This window comes from Ambystoma mexicanum, chromosome 6q, assembly GCF_040938575.1.
Source record: "Ambystoma mexicanum isolate Mex_15411 chromosome 6q, UKY_AmexF1_1, whole genome shotgun sequence".
Classification (NCBI taxonomy): domain Eukaryota; kingdom Metazoa; phylum Chordata; class Amphibia; order Caudata; family Ambystomatidae; genus Ambystoma; species Ambystoma mexicanum.
The window spans coordinates 354,370,233-354,388,888 of record NC_090937.1 but is presented as its reverse complement, the minus strand read 5'-3'; the positions used below and the strand labels follow the sequence as shown (position 1 = coordinate 354,388,888).

The 18,656-nt window shown below is 43.7% G+C and overlaps 1 long non-coding RNA gene across 1 annotated transcript in view; it reads left to right on the top strand.

Moving 5' to 3' along the window:
* LOC138515510 (uncharacterized) overlaps positions 1–18,047 on the top strand; it is a 38,983-nt gene extending 20,936 nt beyond the window's left edge. Inside the window, exon 2 of the long non-coding RNA XR_011282038.1 lies at positions 16,719–18,047. This is a non-coding gene — a long non-coding RNA (uncharacterized lncRNA). The remainder of the gene's footprint in view (positions 1–16,718) is intronic.
* Positions 18,048–18,656: the final 609 nt, after the last annotated feature.

Genomic DNA, 18,656 nt, shown 5'->3' with positions numbered 1-18,656 from the left:
TCAATAGACACCAATATATAATGTGAGAAGAACAGAACTCTCTCCACGCAATCCAAAGTTCACATAGAGTTAGACTGTGATTCTCAAGGGTATCTAACAAAGTGAAAGACAAATGCAAGATAATTAATCAAGATTAAAGTGCTATGCGTCAATTACAGGTTTCGGGGACAGAAGAGAACTGTCAAACATGCCACCCAAATATCCTAATCTTAGTAGTATTGACGATTAACAAAGTCTAGTCATGAAGGACTGATGATCATCTTCCTCAGGACAGGCATCATAAACATCATTTATGAGACAATAACACACTCAAATTAATAACTGATGCTGCTTAGATGTCTCCACTTATTCTTGTGCGACAAGATTCTTCTGGCAACATTCTTGTGGTAAAATGGAAACATACATTCTAAAAAGGAAACAATTTTTAAAAACAGAGTTAGAACTCTAAATCAGCTGACCCAGCCAACCACCCAACTCCACCAGTCTCTAGTTCAATCCGATAAATCAATGGGGAGAACAATAAACACCCTTGTTTCTGCCACATGGGAGTCTTGGAACAATTTCTTCAAAAACTCGAGCTCAATCCAAAAACAGATGCAATGCAGTTTTACTGTGGAGACAAAAGACAAAAGATCTGGGATAAATACAATCCCTAGTTCAAAAGAGGGGAAAAACACAGGTGACAAACCCACCAGCTTCAGGCTAAAAGGCAAATGGGAATATAGAACTCACCTATCAACTCAAATCCGTGAGGTCTAGAGACATCTAGTTCCAAATGAAAGTTGAAATCCAACAGGCTGTAGTTGTAAGTGATGCCCATGTGTTATGTTCATAATACAGGCTCGTCAAGGATCTTAATACGAGACCTAAAGAAAAAAGGAATAGACAAAATGAGGTAGTGCTAATAATGTCTACTCCGATCTCATATATTGTGAATACAATGAAAGAGGAGGACACCTTTCATGTCTCGGTTTTCTAAGTATATGAAACTTCTGCATGTGTATTGGGCGTATAAGGCGACCAAATCAAATATTTAGAGAGCAGGTATTTAAAGTTCGAGACTATTGTGTGATGCAGCCCATTCTGCATCAGTCTCAGCAAAACACATAAGCCGTTATCTCATTCAAGCGCACCAGTTTGAACTATACCTGCAGTTGTCTAGCGCAGAACTGTAAACGCAGCGTGGCTGCAGGAAAATTCATTAAGTGCCATCCACGAAAAGGCCCGACAACTGAACCAGATGTCCAGTCAAGTGGGTTAAAGTAACACAGACTGTAATACAGTGGAGTCGGAGAGCAATGCAGCTTACCCATTCCGTCTGGAGCTGCATAAAGGCAGGCAACTTGGCGTTCGCACGCATCCGTGTGATCAGCGCTTGCCGGCCGGAAAAGGGGGAGTATCAATACACATGACTTTCCTATCGCGTACTAGTCATGGTAGTAAAAATAGGACTAGACCGTATTGAATGTATCTCGGCATATGTTACGTGTGTTGACTACGTGTCCTGGCTTGCAGAATGGACAATCCAAAGCCTATAAAGCTTAAAGAACATTCCTAAAATGAGAAACATGTAATTTGTGACCATGAATGCAGCCAAAACAGCACAAAGTAGCAGTCCGCAAATTTGCACCTTGCAAAATCAATTATATGCAAGGCTGAACTTGACAAGCTAATGTTGACAAGTTCATATTATTAATCCTCAGACGGTGTATCTGTCATGGCCAAAAACCCGTGCTCTGGCTGGACATTCGAGTAGTTGTCATTAAAAGTAATCAACATGAACATCAATTTATGAACACAATAAACTTTAGGTTAGTGTGTCATAGAGCTTGTTCTTTAATACATTCTGCAACTCCCAAAAGTAGGAAAAATTATCACACAGAGGGGCAAAACGAGAGACAGGAGGGGCCCTAATGTAAATAATGAGTTAGGCGCATTGAAGCCATTCTTCCTGTTGATTGAGCCCCGTGTAATAACTTTGGGTGTTTTACATCCACCATTGTTCCCTCAGGGCCGAACTGGTGGCAGTTGCATTAGAATCAGTTCCTCTTATATGTTCACATGCCCACCATTTGAGGTCTTCACAACTGTGGTTGTATTCGACAAAATGAGCTTCTAAAGGGGATGTCATGCATTTAGTCTTAATATTTGCTATGTGTTCCGTAATTCTACGTTTTAGGGGTCTGGAGTTTTTCCCAATATATGATTTCAAACAAGGACAAATGATGACATAAATAACATTCTTGGTATTGCACTTAGTGTGATCTTTAAGATACCACGACTTCAGATTCATAATAACTGAAGTAAATGCAGTGGTTGATTCTCATTGGCGGCAATAGCAACAAGGGAAATGTCCATGAATCGGTTTTGGACTCCCAAAGAGCTGGGATAGTCTTGGGGCTTTTTTTCACTTGAGCTCTATCCGCTTGGGAAAGCCAATCTTTCAAAGTCTTGCCTTTTTTAATGCATGAGTGGGATGTTCAAGTGTAGGGTTATTTAACTGTAACAGGTACCAATGTTTGCAAATAGCTTTTTTGATGGCAATGTGATACGTGTTGAAGGTCATGGCACAAACTAGTCATGCATTAGTGATATTTTCTTTGGTATTTCTGACTAGCAGTATCTCCCGATGTTGAGTCTTGGCCCTCTTACGAGATTGTCTGAGCAAGTAGGACGGGTATCCTCTTTGAGATAACCTGTCTTGTATGATGTCTGTTTGAGTACCAAAATCTTCTGTTTTAGTGCAATTTCGTCTTGATCTTTAAAAATTTATCATATGGAATACTTTTGCATAAGGATTGTGAATGATAACTGTCAAACCGAAGAATAGTTTTTCTATCGGTCTCCTTGCGGTAAAGGGCCACAATGGTATACCCATCCTCAATCTTAATTAAGAGATCCAGGAATGGTATGGACTGGTTGCTGGTAGACATGGTAAATTGTAAATTGACGTCCAGTGTGTTAATCCATAGTAAGAACTCTTCATAATTCCCTTTTTCCTTGTCACATATGATGATGATATGATCAATATAATGTTTGTAAAATACCACAGCATGCTTGTAGGGGTTTGAGTCCTCTAAAATGAAGGATTCTTCAAATTTCCACATATATAGGGTTGTATAGTTGGGGACAAAAGCTGCCCCCATAGCCGTACCCTTAATTTGTAGATAGAAATATTCCTTAAACCGAAAAAACTTCTTGGTTAGGGCTACTACGAGGAGCTCAATCAAAAATTTGCTAGGAATAAGTTGGGGAACACTTCTAGAATCAAGAAATTCCTTCATGATGTTAAGAGACTCTAGTTGAGGGATATTTGAATAGAGCGATTCCACGTCCAATGTGATCAGCATATTGGTATCTGGATTGAAAGGTAGTCCTTCCAAGTGTACAATAGCATCGGTAGTATCAGCTAAATAGGTATCTAACCTAGCCACTAAAGGTTCAAGGAAAAAATCCAAAAATTGGCCAACAGGTTTTAAAATAGAACCATAAAGAGACACAATGGGCCTGCCCGGAGGATTAAGACAGTCCTTGTGTATTTTGGGCAAAATGTATATAAGAGGGGTCCTGGTGCCTTTGGTTGTTAAGAATTGGAATTCTTTTTCGCTTATGACTCCAATGTCACGGGCACGTGCAGAAATCAAAGTGATTTCCTTCCTGATGCTTTCAGTCGGGTCTCCACTCTATTTAAGATAGAAGTCTGGGTTGTCTAATTGTCTCATCACCTCCATGTCTTATTTGTCCGTGTCGCAGACCACCACTCCTAAATTCACGATGAGGGGGACACCTATCTCTTTGGTACATTTTAACCAGATCTATGTGTTACCATTTGTTGTTGTGTCCTCAATCTAGGCCGCTCTTCCACTTGCCAGGTATCCCAATTCTAGGTGTTACCGTTTGCTGTTGTGTCCTCAATCTATGCTTTTGTCCCACTTGCAAGGTATCCCGAATCTACTTGTTACCACTTTTACTGTTGTGTCCTCAACATAGGACTCTCTCCCATTTGCCACATATCCCAAATCTAGGCATTACCACTTGACAGGTATCCCAAATCTAGGTGTTACCGCTTTTACTGTTATGTCCTCAACATAGGCCTCTCTCCCACTTACCAGGTATCCCAAATCTAGGTCTTAACACTTTTTTTGTTGTGTCCCCAAGCTACTCAATTGCCAGGTATCCCAAATCTCGGTGTTACCCCTTTTGCTGTTGTGTCCTCAACATAGGCCTCTCCCCACTTACCAAGTATCCCACATCTAGGTGTTAACACTTTTTTTGTTGTGTCCTCAAGCTACCCAATTGCCAGGTATCCCAAATCCTGGAGTTACCACTTTTATTGTTGTGTCCTCAACATAGGACTATGTCTCACTTGCCAGATATCCCAAATCTAGGTGTTAACGTTTGCTGGTGTTTCCTCAATCTAGACTTTTTTCCCACTTGCCAGGTATCCTAAATCTGGGTGTTACTGCTTTTACTGGTGTGTTCTTAACATAGGACTGTCTCCCACTTGCCAAGCGTCCCAAACGTAGGTGTTACTGTTTGCTGTTGTGTCCTCAAAATTGGCTTTTCTCCCACCTGCCAGCTGTCTACAATATAGGTCTCTCTCCCAATTGCCAGGTACCCCAAATCTGGGTCTTGCCGCTTTTGCTGTTGTATCCTCGGTCTGGGCTTTTCTCCCAAATGCCAGGTGTCCCAAATCTATGTCTCATCACTTTTATTTATTTATTTATTGTGTATTTGTAAAGCGCTCATACATCAAGACATTGTGTCCTCAATTTACCCACTTGCCAGGTATCCCAAATCGAGGTATTACACCACTTTTATTGTTGTCTTCAATCTAGGCCTTTCCTCCACTTGCCATGTATCCTAAATCTAGGTGTCACCACTTATACTATTGTGCCCCCCATTTTTGGCTTCTGTCCCAATTAACAAGCACCCACAAGCTAAGCGCTGCTGCTGTGCTCCCAGCTCAGGCTTCCCCCAATCCATTGGTATCTAAGGTACAAGTGCCCTTTGAGTGATTGTTCTGTCTCGAACCAAGACACTTCCACCCACTGCAGGTTCTTTGTAACCCAGATCTCCCCACCTAGCATGGTGCTCCAACCCCAAGTTTTATCCCTCGTCCCCACTGCTGTGTGCCCATCCCACACTTTGCCTATCCGCTGGGCTGTCCTACCCCTAACGGTCATCCCTCTTCCGCTGCACACAAACCATGTGGTCTCTACCACTTCAACTGTTAGCTAGTCGCACAGTTCGCCCTCTTTCTCAGCTGCATCCTATGTTTTAATAACCCTTAACAGTACCATGCCCCATACCAACCCTAATATCCACCACCCTAGCTGGCCCATTCAGAGGTGCTGAACAGCTACTCACCTAAACCTACACAACAACCCAACAACCTAATTTAGCAGAAACTACCCTGGGCGAATTACCAACTTTGAACCCTCAGAACAAGACCAAGTCGACCCTACAACATCAACCAAAGGAACCCCAAGATAAACACCAAAAACTACATCGGAGCCACAAAGAAAATACCAGTAAACGACCAAACTGCAAGGGTTTGCAACCCCTGGTTCAACAACCACAACCAAAGGACCCCAAGATAAACATCAAAAACCACATCAGAGTCTCAAAGGAAATACCAGTAAAGGACCGATCTGCAAGGTTTTACAACTCCTGGTTCAACAACCACAACCTCAACAACTAACCACAAACAGCAAAGACTGAACCCCAAGGACCAGGAAACAGGCCAATCCAAAGGTGACACCCACTGAAAGGAATCCAACCCACAACCCAAGCACCATGCCTTGCCACAAGAAAGACAAAGAAGATAGAACGGAAAACAGGAATAATAAGGAAACCACAGCCGAGCAGGAAGGTACGGGCCAGCAAGATCTCACAACTCCGAAAAACTGGGTGAAGAAGAGGCTAGATGGCCAAAGGACACATACAAAGAACAGAGCAAAGACAGACTGCACGCTCGCTACCTCTCCACATATGACTGCTTTGTAAGTAAAGACAAACCACCGACAACAAACCCAAGGGCAAGAAGCAAAACAAATAGAGACCCCATCGGGATGCAAATGCATCACGTTCATTGACAAGCCAGCGCAACCTGGACTACACCATGGGCAATACTCCAACTAGAATCAGGGACAAACTAGAATCCATTACCCTCTACACGCCCTACATCACCAAAGAATGGAACAAAGGATGGGCACCAACACAAATCACCAGCCAGAACGAGCCAAAACCAGCATACCCTGCCATCAACCTAATCAACAATACCCCAACCTACTCCCCCGCAGCCTTCATGGGGTATTTTCAATCTCACCCTATCCCCTTCCCCATTTCCAACAAATACTGAGAGGAGGAGAAGGCAACTAGGAGCAGTAAAGATTACCCATAGATACAACATGGGGAAAATAAGGGAAGCCTGCCATAGGCAGAACTCAAGTTGTCCCACGAATAAAGTCAGGCAGGGTCAGGCATTTGATAATGACCACTCACACCTGACTCCACTTGACTATTTGTTTCATTATAAAAAGTGTGGTTTGACACAAGGAAGTGAGTGACCTGGGAATGCTGTGAAGACCTGAGAAGCCAGGAAGCAGAGAGCAGCAGGAGGAACAGCCTAGAGGAGACCGGTGTGTCGAGATGCTGTCCTGGTGTTTAAGAGGGGCTGCAGTGTGGCTAGGGAGCCGTGCCTATAGGGAACTGGAGAAAGGCAGCCTGTATAGTGCTGGTGGCGTTTTGTAAAATGCTTGTTCCCTTGGGAGGTGTGGCGTTCCCAAGGATGACTGACGGGCAAGTGGTGAGACCCTGACCTCAACCCTGTGAATCCAGTGGAACCACTTGTCAATGCAACGCTACCCAGTGAGTGAGGGAAACTCGGGAGCGTGCGTTTGACTGAAGCAGAGCGGGAGAAAGACACAATTTTAAAGTGGCACAGAATGGAAAGGTTTGAAAGTGTGCGAATGACAGAAAGTATCAGAAATAAGCAGAAGAAAAGAAATAGAAGAAAGGAAGTTGCGCTAGTGGCTCAAAAGAAGAGAAAGGCAAAGGAAAGGTATGTGAAGAGTTTCAAGAGTGTAACACGTGTACGATGAAGAGAAATGCAAAACGTACACGGTAAAGAAAGGACAGTGTGTTAGGCATGCAGGTGAAGCACGAGAAAGAAACAGATAGTGCAAGAGTACACAGGGAAGCAAAAGGATGTGAGGTGTGCAAGAGGCATGATCGAAAAGGAAAGTGAAAGAGAGCATGGTGAAACAAAAGGAACAGAAAAGGAAAGGTGCAAGTGTGCACAGGCAAAAGCTAAAACTAGAAGGGGTGTAGGAAGCACCTGAAGGTGAAAGGTCTAAAGAAGTGTAAGAAATAAAGAGAGGGGTTGCAGATCAGAGTGGCCACGCATAGGAGGAGCAGGAGCAAAGAACCAGGCAGTTTTGAAAGTTTCTTATTGTACCCAACAAGTAAGAGTGTGCGAAAGAACTATGTCAAAAGGGAAAGGTACATCCTGACAAGTTAAACTGGTGTTTGAAACTGAAAGGGGCCTGAGCTTGGGGAAGGTAATACTGAGAGGCCTAACAAAGAAACCAAAGTTCATTTTGACCAAAATTATTTTGTGTTGGAAGCTGAAACAGGCCCGAGCTTTGGGGAAGGGAACCCTTAGAGGCACAACCAAGTTGGAGACTTATTGCTTCTGTAGTGTTGAAAGGATTGAAGCTTGGGGAAAGGAACCCAGAGAAGCTTCAAAAGGAACTGTGTTATATTTCTTTTGTGATGTTTGGAACTTGAACAAGTTGAAACTCGGGAAGGGTACCCCAAGGAACCCAAAGACTCTGAAAGTATTTTAAACCACTGCAAAGGCTCAGTGGAGAAGGTCTTACGAGCATTGCTTTTTGATTGAACTTTTTTGTGTGACATTGACCAAACTACACCTGGTGAGAAGACCACCTAAAACCAACTTTGGTTTCCAATTTTCTGTTAAACCACTATTTTTTACAATCATACACAAACAACACATCCAAGCATCTTTACTCATCCCAACCAACGTAGAAGACTGTGAATCCCTCCTCATCAAGACCGAACTGAATGACCAAACCAACATAGTATTCCTCCTGATATACAGGACACCATCTTAGAACCCCAACTTTGCACAAAATTAGCTGCTGCCGCCATTTTATCAACCTATCACGACAACCTAGTCATACTGGGGGACTTGAACATTTGGTTCGAAAAAGAAAATTAAACCACAGTGAACTCTCTCTGCGCACTCCTGGAAACATTGTATTTCATGCAAATAATAAATGGATCCTTACACAATGCCGGACACATCTTTCGCGCAATTTTCTGCAGAGAAGGACTATCCGCATCGGCGCCATCTACACTGATGGTACGGAGCAACCATTATTTTATACTATTCTACATCACACTCCAAAACCGCCTACGAGCGAGAAAGGAAGTACTCCATGCAAGCAAGAAATGAAAAAGAAGCTGGAAGAACCTAGACCTTACTAAAGTCAACCCTTCCAACCAGAACATAACCCACGAAACAACCGTACACGCAGCAGAAAATATACTCAACACCTGGATCACCAAGGCCCTAGACTACCTGTCACCAGCAAAACCATTCAAAGCCACACCAAAAAATCTAGCAGCAAAATGGTTCACAGAAGAACTGAAAGAACTAAAAGAAATCAACCGAAAAATGCAAATAAAATGGAGTGAGCAATACAACAGACAAAACAAAATAAAATACCAAAGACAGCTCGGACTATATAAATCAACAGTCCTCAAAGCAAAAAATAAACTCGCCCTGCAAGAACTCGATAATCCCAACGCAAGCACTTTGTGACAACATCACCAACCACCTGAGATCAGAAATAGAAACAATTCAGCAGACCATGAACACAACTCGGGCAAATACAACCACAACTGCCGAACAACAGACACAGGCGAAAAACACAGACTACAGCAAATCTCACCTGCCTAGAACCAATCACAGAGGAACCCTTTGCCCCACTGATCAAGGCCACCAACCCTGCAGGATCCCCAGGGGACCCCTGTCCCCCTGACATCTTCAAAGGAATCCTCAACCACAGAACCCCAGTGACACACTTCTGGAACCTAATGAACCTATCACTCAAAAGAGGAATCATACCTTCTGCCTTCAAATCAGCATATATCAAACCACTGATAAAAAACAGAATCTGAAAAGGCAGAAGACTCGAGCAACTACCAACCAATATCCAACCTGCCCCACCCAGCGAAGATCCTGGAGAACCATGTGAAGAAGATCCTACTTTAATACGCTGAAACAATGAATCAGCACTCCTATCGATATGGGATGACCTTAAAATAAACGCAGATGACGATGCCCAAACGGCCCTCATACTATTGGACATATCAGTGGTTTTTGACGCAATCAGCCTCGGAACACTAATAAAAAGACTCTTGGAATGTGGCACACAGGAATCTGCACTAAAGTGGTTTACCTCATTCCTAACAAACCGAAAGAACCTACCTACTACCGTTCACCTCAAACACCAAAAATATATCCTGTGGAGTCCCACAGGGATCCATCCTTTCTTCTCTGCTTCTCAACATCTACATGTGCCCACTGATGAAAATCATTCGAACCCATGGACTAACCACCTACAACTACGCAGACGACATACAGCTGATTGTGAAAACGAACACAACCCAGGGACAAAATAACTGCCTCAGCAACTGCCTCACTGACATCTACAATTGGATGACAATGAACAACCTTAAACTGAACCCGGCCGGCAAAAATTGAAATAATGCTCTCACCCGCAGAAATCGACTCAGGCAACCCACAACTGGACTGGCCGGCCGGCATGGGAACGCAACCGGAGTCTACCGACATAGTAAATAATCTAGGAATACTCATGGACAACAGACTATCCCTGGAATGGCAAGTCAACACAATCACCAAAAAATGCTTCACCCTCCTAAGACTACTCAGAGGATTACTCCCCTACCTCTCCTTCCCTCACAGAACCCTCACAATCATATTCCGGATACTATTGACCACGCAAACAGCCTCTACCTAGAAATTCCCAGAAAGATTCAGAACATCATCAGCAGAATCTTACCTGCAATCTCCATCCTGTCATCGGCTTCCCAACTCCAGTGAACAGCTTCTTCTGGGCATAGCATACCTACCGGATCAAAGCGACCTGAAAAGGAAAAAGAGAAGACATTAGAAAAGGCATACTCCGGCATTGCTAAGCTATTAACAGCACAAGAAGCTTACCTGGCTTGTCACCTCCCAATCGGCATAGCTCTGGAGTTCCACACCCACTGGAGAAGCACCGTGACCTGCAAGAAAGAGAGGACGCAGGTTAGCAAAGGCAAGACAAAGCAGTGCTGTGCATAGCGCTTTACTTACCGCATTAAAGCGCACATCTCGCGCCATCATTTACCGGCAGGGCTCAAACCAGCCAGTTCCCCACGCTACAGCTCCGCGCACCTAGGGAGAAAGGAAGAACATTATTAATCAAATGAAAGGCAGGTAAGGATAACGGCGCTATACTATAAAACCTACCTTAGAGACACTTGAACGGGCACGCGCCAGTGAAGTAACTTGGTCGCTCACGCCCATTGAAGACAATGCGCCCCTGTTAAGAAGGCAGGACAGAGAGCACGCCTAACACTACAACAAGGTGAGGAGAAGGTCTCAGGGGGCTGAAGCCAAAAGGTTGGTGGAAGGATACTTACTTCAGTCGGCCAGTCTTGACCCCAGCCCTCCTGTGTTATCAGGCTAGACTGCCTCCGAAGATACCATCCAGAAATTGGGGAGAAGATTCCGGCAACCAACCAGGGCTGAGTGGTGTCCCCGTGGATACCAGGTGAGCGTAACAGAACGCCAAGCCTCCAAATAACTAATCCACCTAGGCACCATGGAGACATCAGAAATCGACCAATTGGCTCAATTGTTAGGACAACTACGCGCCGAAGTTCAATCTGCCAGGCAAGAGACCAATGCCCTCCGGAGGAATCTAGTAGTAACCAAGGATCGCACTGAAGAGATCGGTAGGCAGTTCCTACAATCACAGGCAGGACAGACTCCTTTGCCCGGAAACAACCCAATGACACAAGCATCCACCTTATCATCCACCCCAGTGCAAATTATGATACCCGGAGCAGTTCCCCTAGCACCACCGGAACGGTTCTTAGGCGACCCAAGGAAGTATGCTGCATTCATGAATCAGTGTCCTCTTCACTTTCTTTGTAGGTTTGGGGCATACCCCAACGACCAAGCTCGGGTAGCTTTTGTTTTGTCATACCTGAGTGGTAGCGCAGCGGACTGGCCGGTGCCACAGGTAACCCATGATGATCCCTTGTTACATGACTTTGGGGGATTCCAGAGGGAAATGGAAAAACTGTTTGCCCGTCATACCCAAGAACAAGCAGTAGACTACAAACTCTTGTCACTCCGACAGGGGAATCAAGACTTATTAACGTACATTGCCACCTTCAATAGACTGGTTGCTGAAGCTAGATGACTGGAAAACAAAAGAACCACGTTATACCACCGAGGCCTACAAGGCGAATTGAAGGACGTTCTAGCCCAGGTGGTTGACCCACCCAGAGACTGTACTGAATTCATCAACTTGGTTGTGCAACTAGATCACCGATTGCAGGATCGAAAGGCAGATCGGTCTAGGATGGACCCTTGAGCCGTGTATGTTCGACCAAGGGACAATGCATCACGTGTGCCAGAAAACACTGTAGAACCCATGCAAATTGGAGGGATATGACCCCCATTAACAAAAACAGAATGAGACAAAAGAAGACAACAGCAACTATGTTTGTACTGCGGAAAAACAGGACACTTCCTTAAGGACTGCCCAGTGAAACCTCCAAGGAGAACAGTAGGGGCCACAGAGAAGGATGAGGTTAAGGAGTCGGAAAACTACCCAGCTCAGAAAACATAGAGGGCAGTTTGTCGAGTGAGAAGAAAGAGCCACTGACCTCGCACTTTGCAATACCAGTGATCTTAATTAACCACCAACGACCATCTCGGATGCACGCCGTTGAGGCATACATAGACAGTTGAGCAGTTGGGAATTATATTGATCAAGAACTGGCAGCAGAGATGGGGCTTCCTTTATGTTCAAAGCCAACCAAGGACAAGGTAACCACTGTGGATGGGACAGAAATTGCTTCCGGACTAGTAACCCAATGTACAGCCGGGGTAACCTTGCTGTGCCAGGATGGGCACCGGGAGTCCATTTTGTTTGATCTCATCAAGGCACCTCAGTTCCGGCTAATATTAGGGATGCCATGGTTGGTTGCTCACAATCTTCTGATAGGCGTGCACGGAATTTGAACTTCCCCAATGATTGCACCCCTGCCTGCTGTTACCAAGAACAGAAACCTGACTTCTGTACCCCTGCGATTCCCAAAACGGCAGCATCAACACTTGGAGTAACTAACACCCTACCAAGTGAATACCAAGATTTCCAGGATGTGTTCCAAAAAGATCAAGCTAATACACTACCACCGCACAGACCTTATGACTGCCAGATCGACCTCATTCCAGGTGCACAAATCCCTTTCGGCAGAATCTATGCACTCTCAGAACCAGAAAACCTCCACCTGAAATCCTATCTAGACCGGTACCTGGCAAACGGATTCATCCACCCGTCTAAGCGTCTAAGTCCCCAGCAGCCAGTCCTTTGTTCTTCGTACCAAAGAAAGAAGGGGACTTGAGGACCTGCATCGACTACCGCACATTAAACCAGATCACTGTGAAGAACCGCTACCCCTTGCCACTTATTCCTGAAATGTTAGATCAAGTCAAAGATGCCCATATTTATACCAAATTGGACCTTCGAAGAGTGTACCATCTGGTCCGAGTTAGTAAAGGAGATGAATGGAAAACCGCCTTCCGTACCAAATATGGCTTGTATGAATACCAAGTAATGCCCTTTGGGCTATGCAACGCTCCCGCGGCATTCCAATACTTCATGAATGATGTCCTGAGGGAATTAATCGATGTTTGCGCCTGGGTTTACATAGATGACATTGTGGTGTACTCGGCCTCAAAGCAAGACCACGTTAAGCACGTTAGCTGTGTTCTCACCAAGCTCCGTCAACATCGCTTATTTGGGAAACTCGAGAAATGCTTTTTTTACATCACCGAAGTAGAATTCCTTGGTTTTATCCTCACTCCGGGAGGCATCAGAATGGATGTGCGCTAGGTAAACTTCACTGAAAGGGACCCAAAGCATGCTGGGCTTTGCGAACTTCTACCGCCGATTCACCCCAGACTTTTCTCAGATTGTACACCCGATCACAGTACTATTACGAAAAAACAACAAGAAATTCAATTGGACCGAAGAAGTAGAAAAAGCCTTTCAAGAACTCAAACAAAGATTCACTTCCGCTCCGATCCTGCGACACCCTCGTCCAGACCTCCCTTACTTCGTGGAAACGGATGCTTCCAGTATGGCTATGGGGGCTGTCCTTTCACAGAGGGACCCTGAAACCGGCCAGTTACACCCCGTGGCCTTCTGGCCGCGAAAGTTCCCACCTCCGGAAATCAATTATGCTATTACCGACAAAGAACTCCTGGCCATTAAATCCTCTTTTAAGGCATGGCGACACTATCTCTTAGGGCCCAGGCACACCATTACGGTAATCACGGACCATAGAAACCTGCAATATCTGAAGGTTATATTACGAGGTTGGAGGTAGCCATGGTGCTTTTAGCACCATGGCTACCTCGTAATGACCCCCATTGACTTATTCTCAAAGATGGCAAACTTCCTTCCTCCAAGGGTCTCCCAGATGCATCCAGTTTAGCGAAAGTGTTCCTGGAAAGTATTGTTAAACTAAATGGCTTCCCATCAGTTCTGGTCTCTGATCGAGGCAGCCAGTTTGCGTCCAACTTCTGGAAAAAATGTTGTTCAATGGCACAAATCGAGAGGAAACTTCGCTATCTCGAGTGGGTCCCTGTGGAGTTGCTGGCAGGGGAGGGAACTCTAAGCAGCTAATTGGATTTATCATTGCTCAGTGGGACCGGGTCAGAGGACTGCGACCCCCTACTGGGCCTTTGATTGGGAGCAAGCTCCTTTGTTTACGGATCGAATTAAGGATTTGCAGTGAAAAAAAGGTGAGCTGCTTTTTATTTTTTAAGTAAACATGTATTGTCTTTTATTTATTTATTTTAATTGGGTATTTATAACGCGCTTAATACCCAGAGGTTTCAAAGCGCGGACCCAGGGATTGAACCTGTGTTGCTCTGCATTGTCTTGCTTCCAAGGTGAGCGCGTTGCCCCTGAACTATCCTCCCAAGATGGGGGTCGGGGGTGTTATATATTTTTTTGAATGTATCCTTTCAAAGCACCCTGTATAGCTGTGCTGTACAACTGGATGGCTGTTATTCTGACATGTAGAAAATAGACAATTGCAACACATGGCTATAAGGATCTAGATGTTAGGCCGATTTTGGGTTTTGTATGTAAAGTTGTATGTGTTTAGATCAGCCGGTGCCCTTTCCTTAAACGGAGTTGGTGCCCTTTCCTTAAACGGAGTTGGGTGAAGCACGATGATGGTTCAGCCCCTGGAAGACTCTGTCTAGAGGTTTATGGGCTTTAAAGGTTTTTTAAAGGACGGCACAGGGATTGATCTACAAACAATGTTGTTATTAATGCTAATGATAAGCTGCGCTGGGTGGCAAAACATTGGCGCGTGTTTCACCATTTTTATTTGTGATGAGGTCAAAATTATAGAGGGAGCATTCTCTTTAAAGGGTCTTATGTATGTACAGTGTTTCACCAATGCACTTGTTGATGCCGTGTGTGTGTGAGGCTATATTGTTTTGGGCTTGACTTGTTCCAATTTACATTGATGAATGTGTCCATTAAATAATGCAATTGTTTGAATCCTTTTATTGATTGTGGACGTCATCATCCTATTAATTGCCCCTTTCCAACTGGGGTTCCATATGGAGAAACTGATAATGAACAGGGCCTTTTATTTTTGATGTGTTAAAATCCTGGTTTCGATGTTTACCCAAAGTGTGTGATCTTGCACAATTATTTAAGTCTACCATGCTCTAAGTGTACAAAAAGGGGGTTGGGGTTACTCCAAATAATGTGAACTCTTTGAAAAATCAGACCTTCCAAACCTACAACCTACTTAGCCTTTTATTAATGGGGCCTTGTGCAGTGGTAAATGGCCTGTAATACCGTGGCTTTTTATTTTTCAAACTTTGCAGATTCACTGTTTGTCCTTGTCACAAAGGGGCAGCTAGTATACCCATGTGATAAGTCTGTGGTATTAGTATATTCTTGCACATGTGATGCTGCTGCATACTAGAGCCTGAGTGAGGGAACAAAATCAGTGATGCAATATAGCAACAATTATGCTTGAGAAATGACAAATGTGGAATTTCTCTGAGACATTTATGATTGCACTGAAAGAGACTTGGCAAGCATTTCCATATTCTGCAAATAATGCCTTCCAAGTTAAACTGTATGTCGCTGTATCAGATATCAGTTTATTTCTTTTTTAAGGTTGCCACTTCACCCCTTAAAACCATCCCAAAACTCCAGTTTTTGAAAAATCCAATCAAAGTTTTCAAATAAAACTGCATTAGAAGTCTTTCACGAATTAAACCCTTATTGCACTTGTTCAAGTCACAGCCTTGAAAGACATGGAATAAAATTATCTTTTTGTGAGGCAGCATATCTGCAGGCCGGCACATCTGCACTGCATTGTTTTAGCGCCCAGGCCATATTTTAAGTGTGCAAAATATTCATCACAGACTATTAATGACCCGATTCAACACCCTCAGGGGTCGCTGTGTATGAAGGATGCAAGGGGTTTTGTGAACTTCCAATCTTGGCAGAACAGGCACTGTTGGACTTTAGTTTTTAAAGATCACTCATTTTGATGAAGAGGCATAGCCGAGATTCTTTAGTACAAACTGCTTGAAGTGTTGAAATGTTTATGGTGGCAATTGCCAGGGGGTTACATAAGATGTACCATGTTATGTATTGCGGTGGCTGGAATATTGTTTTTGAATATTTTCGAAGAGGTGATTGGCGCTGTGTAAAAGCGGGGTTCTTTCAAGTTCCAACGACTGTATTGGTTCATGTTTTAGCCAGTGCCTAATGGGTCTATTGAACTCATTTTGTATTTACAAGTAGGTGTTACATTTTAAATGTTTTGTTTTGTGTAAGCAAAGTGCTACAAATTACAGGACTTAGGCAGTAAAAAGCTTTTGTGTCTATTCTCTGTGTGCAAGGGAAGCACAGATTGTTAGGCCGCATCTTTCACATTTGAAAGCTTCAATGGGTTGCTTAAGCGCATAGCTCTTTAGTTGTCATCTGCGAGATAGAAGCGTAATACCCTGGGATAGCCTTTTTAAAATACAGTTTTAACTCCAGCCGTGAACTTCCAATTTTGGCAGGCCTTGCACTGTGGGATTTGAGTTTTTTTTGTCAAAGATAACACATTTTGATGAACAGGTGTAGCCGAGATTCTTTCACACAAACTGTTGAAAAGGTTGATTTTTAGTGTGTTTACCATTGGGCCATGGGGATTCATAACACAGTATCCATTAATGTTTGAAAATAAAACTTGTTTTAAAAATATATTTCAATATCACAATGCAGTGATTCTCATTGTGTAAAAGATGTTCTATTCTGATTCTACATTATTTTTGTTTTTATTTATAGACAACATGTATTTCAACAGCGGAATGGCACAGCGTCCAGACACTATGGATGTGGAATGTTCCAGCCGACAACCGTCAGCCGTTGGATTTATGGAGTTTTCTGCAACAGATTCAACACGCCCAGGCTGCTTTGGGGGCCAACAAGCGCTGACTGTTTTGGAGTGGCAACAAGCACCAAATGTTTTTGGTGTCAACCAGACCCAAGGATGATGGGGGTGGCGGGTGTCCTCCACAGATTCAGAATGGCTTTTGGGTTGCTTCAACACGGGTGAATAGATGGGGCAGTCCGAAGATGGAGATTGGCATTCTGGTTTTGCAAGGGGTCTTGGCAACCAGTACCTTGTGAATGCCTCGGCAAGAGGGTGGGGATTTTTGGATGCCATGGCAAGCCATGAGCCCAAGGAACTGCGACAGATCCCAATGCTTTGTTATCACTATGGGTTATACATCTCAGGCAGCATTGTTATCAAGGTTCCAATCATGGAGCGTTATAGGTAGTGGTATTGAGCCCCCAGCAGGAGCTACAGGATGTTGTTGTGGACACTACAGTTATTTAATTGTGAAGAATTGTTCTGTGGCACTGGGGGATGGGGCCGTCATATGCCAGCTGATTCAGTATATTGCTTAAAGGCAGGTGTGTGTTATACACAGTGGATGTGGGTTTCTATGCATCCTTTAAAGCATTTGCAAATTGAGCTCCAGACCAAGCAAGCTTTGAGCTGTGATGCTGTGACATGGCTGCAAGCTAGTTTCAAAAGGAGAGTGATTGATTCGGTGTGCGCTAATCCAGAAAGATTAGGAGAATTGTTTGCAGCAATAGATGCTGTTCAACTGAAACTGTTTCCATTCATTTCACTGCGTCTGATACCCCAATGCAATAGTTCAAAACCCCTAAATATGACACTGTACTGAAAGATGTCTACCAGTTTCTGTCATCTCACAATAAACAGTATTCTTCAGGACACTTAAACATCATGCCGATAAGGCCAACTTTCATGCCTACAGTACCTACATAGGCGTGACACAGATTGCTAAGTGTTTCCATGACCCCACAATCAGCAATCTTCCAAATTCACTTCCAACCTGTGCTAGAAATAATGTATTTCCTTTCATATTGCTGTTTGGCATACAAATACAGACATTCGGAAGTGACCTTGGCAAATTTTACATTTAGCCTTTTCCAATTCATGGAGAACAAAAGAATGTTGAGTGTTAAAACTGCAGCATGCTAAACCTGGATAATTTACATTGTGGAAGTGAAACATGTGGAACTTTTTGATTTTGCAATACTGTTATGAGAAAAAAATAAAAATAAATTGTGCAGCAAGTATACAGTTTGTCAGGGTGATAGGTGTGTGTGTGTGTGGGTGAGTGTGTATGTGTGTGCATGTGTGTGTGTGCGTGTGTGTGTGCGCTTGAGTGCACATGATGCACATGTGTGCATGTGTCTGATGCGTGTGTGTGTGATGCGCATGTGTGTGCGCATGTGTGTGTGTATTATGCATGCGTGTGTGTGTGTGTGTGCAAGGCACATATAATATCAATGTTTGTAGAAGTTGATATGATCTTGCCTGAAGACTTACCAAACCTTTGAATATAAATTATTTTTGGGATGTGGAACCTGTGGCTTTTTAAAACATGACATTGAAATGTGTGCACTTTGTAACATGAATTGACTCGTTAGGTGCCTTATCCAATAACATGGAATCAGTCTTTACCAAAACTCTGTCTTCTCTCAAATAATACAGAGGTCACATTGTCCATCAATCCAATGGCTCCCTGTGCTCTGCTTCTGATAATCGCAGTACTTACTCCATTTCACAATTTGACTTGTTCAATAATGTCCAATATTTTGGCAGGGGGTCTCTAAACATTCCAAGATGAGATCTATTATGTTATTTTCAAGTATTTTCTCACTTGTGTTCATGAAAGAAATAAT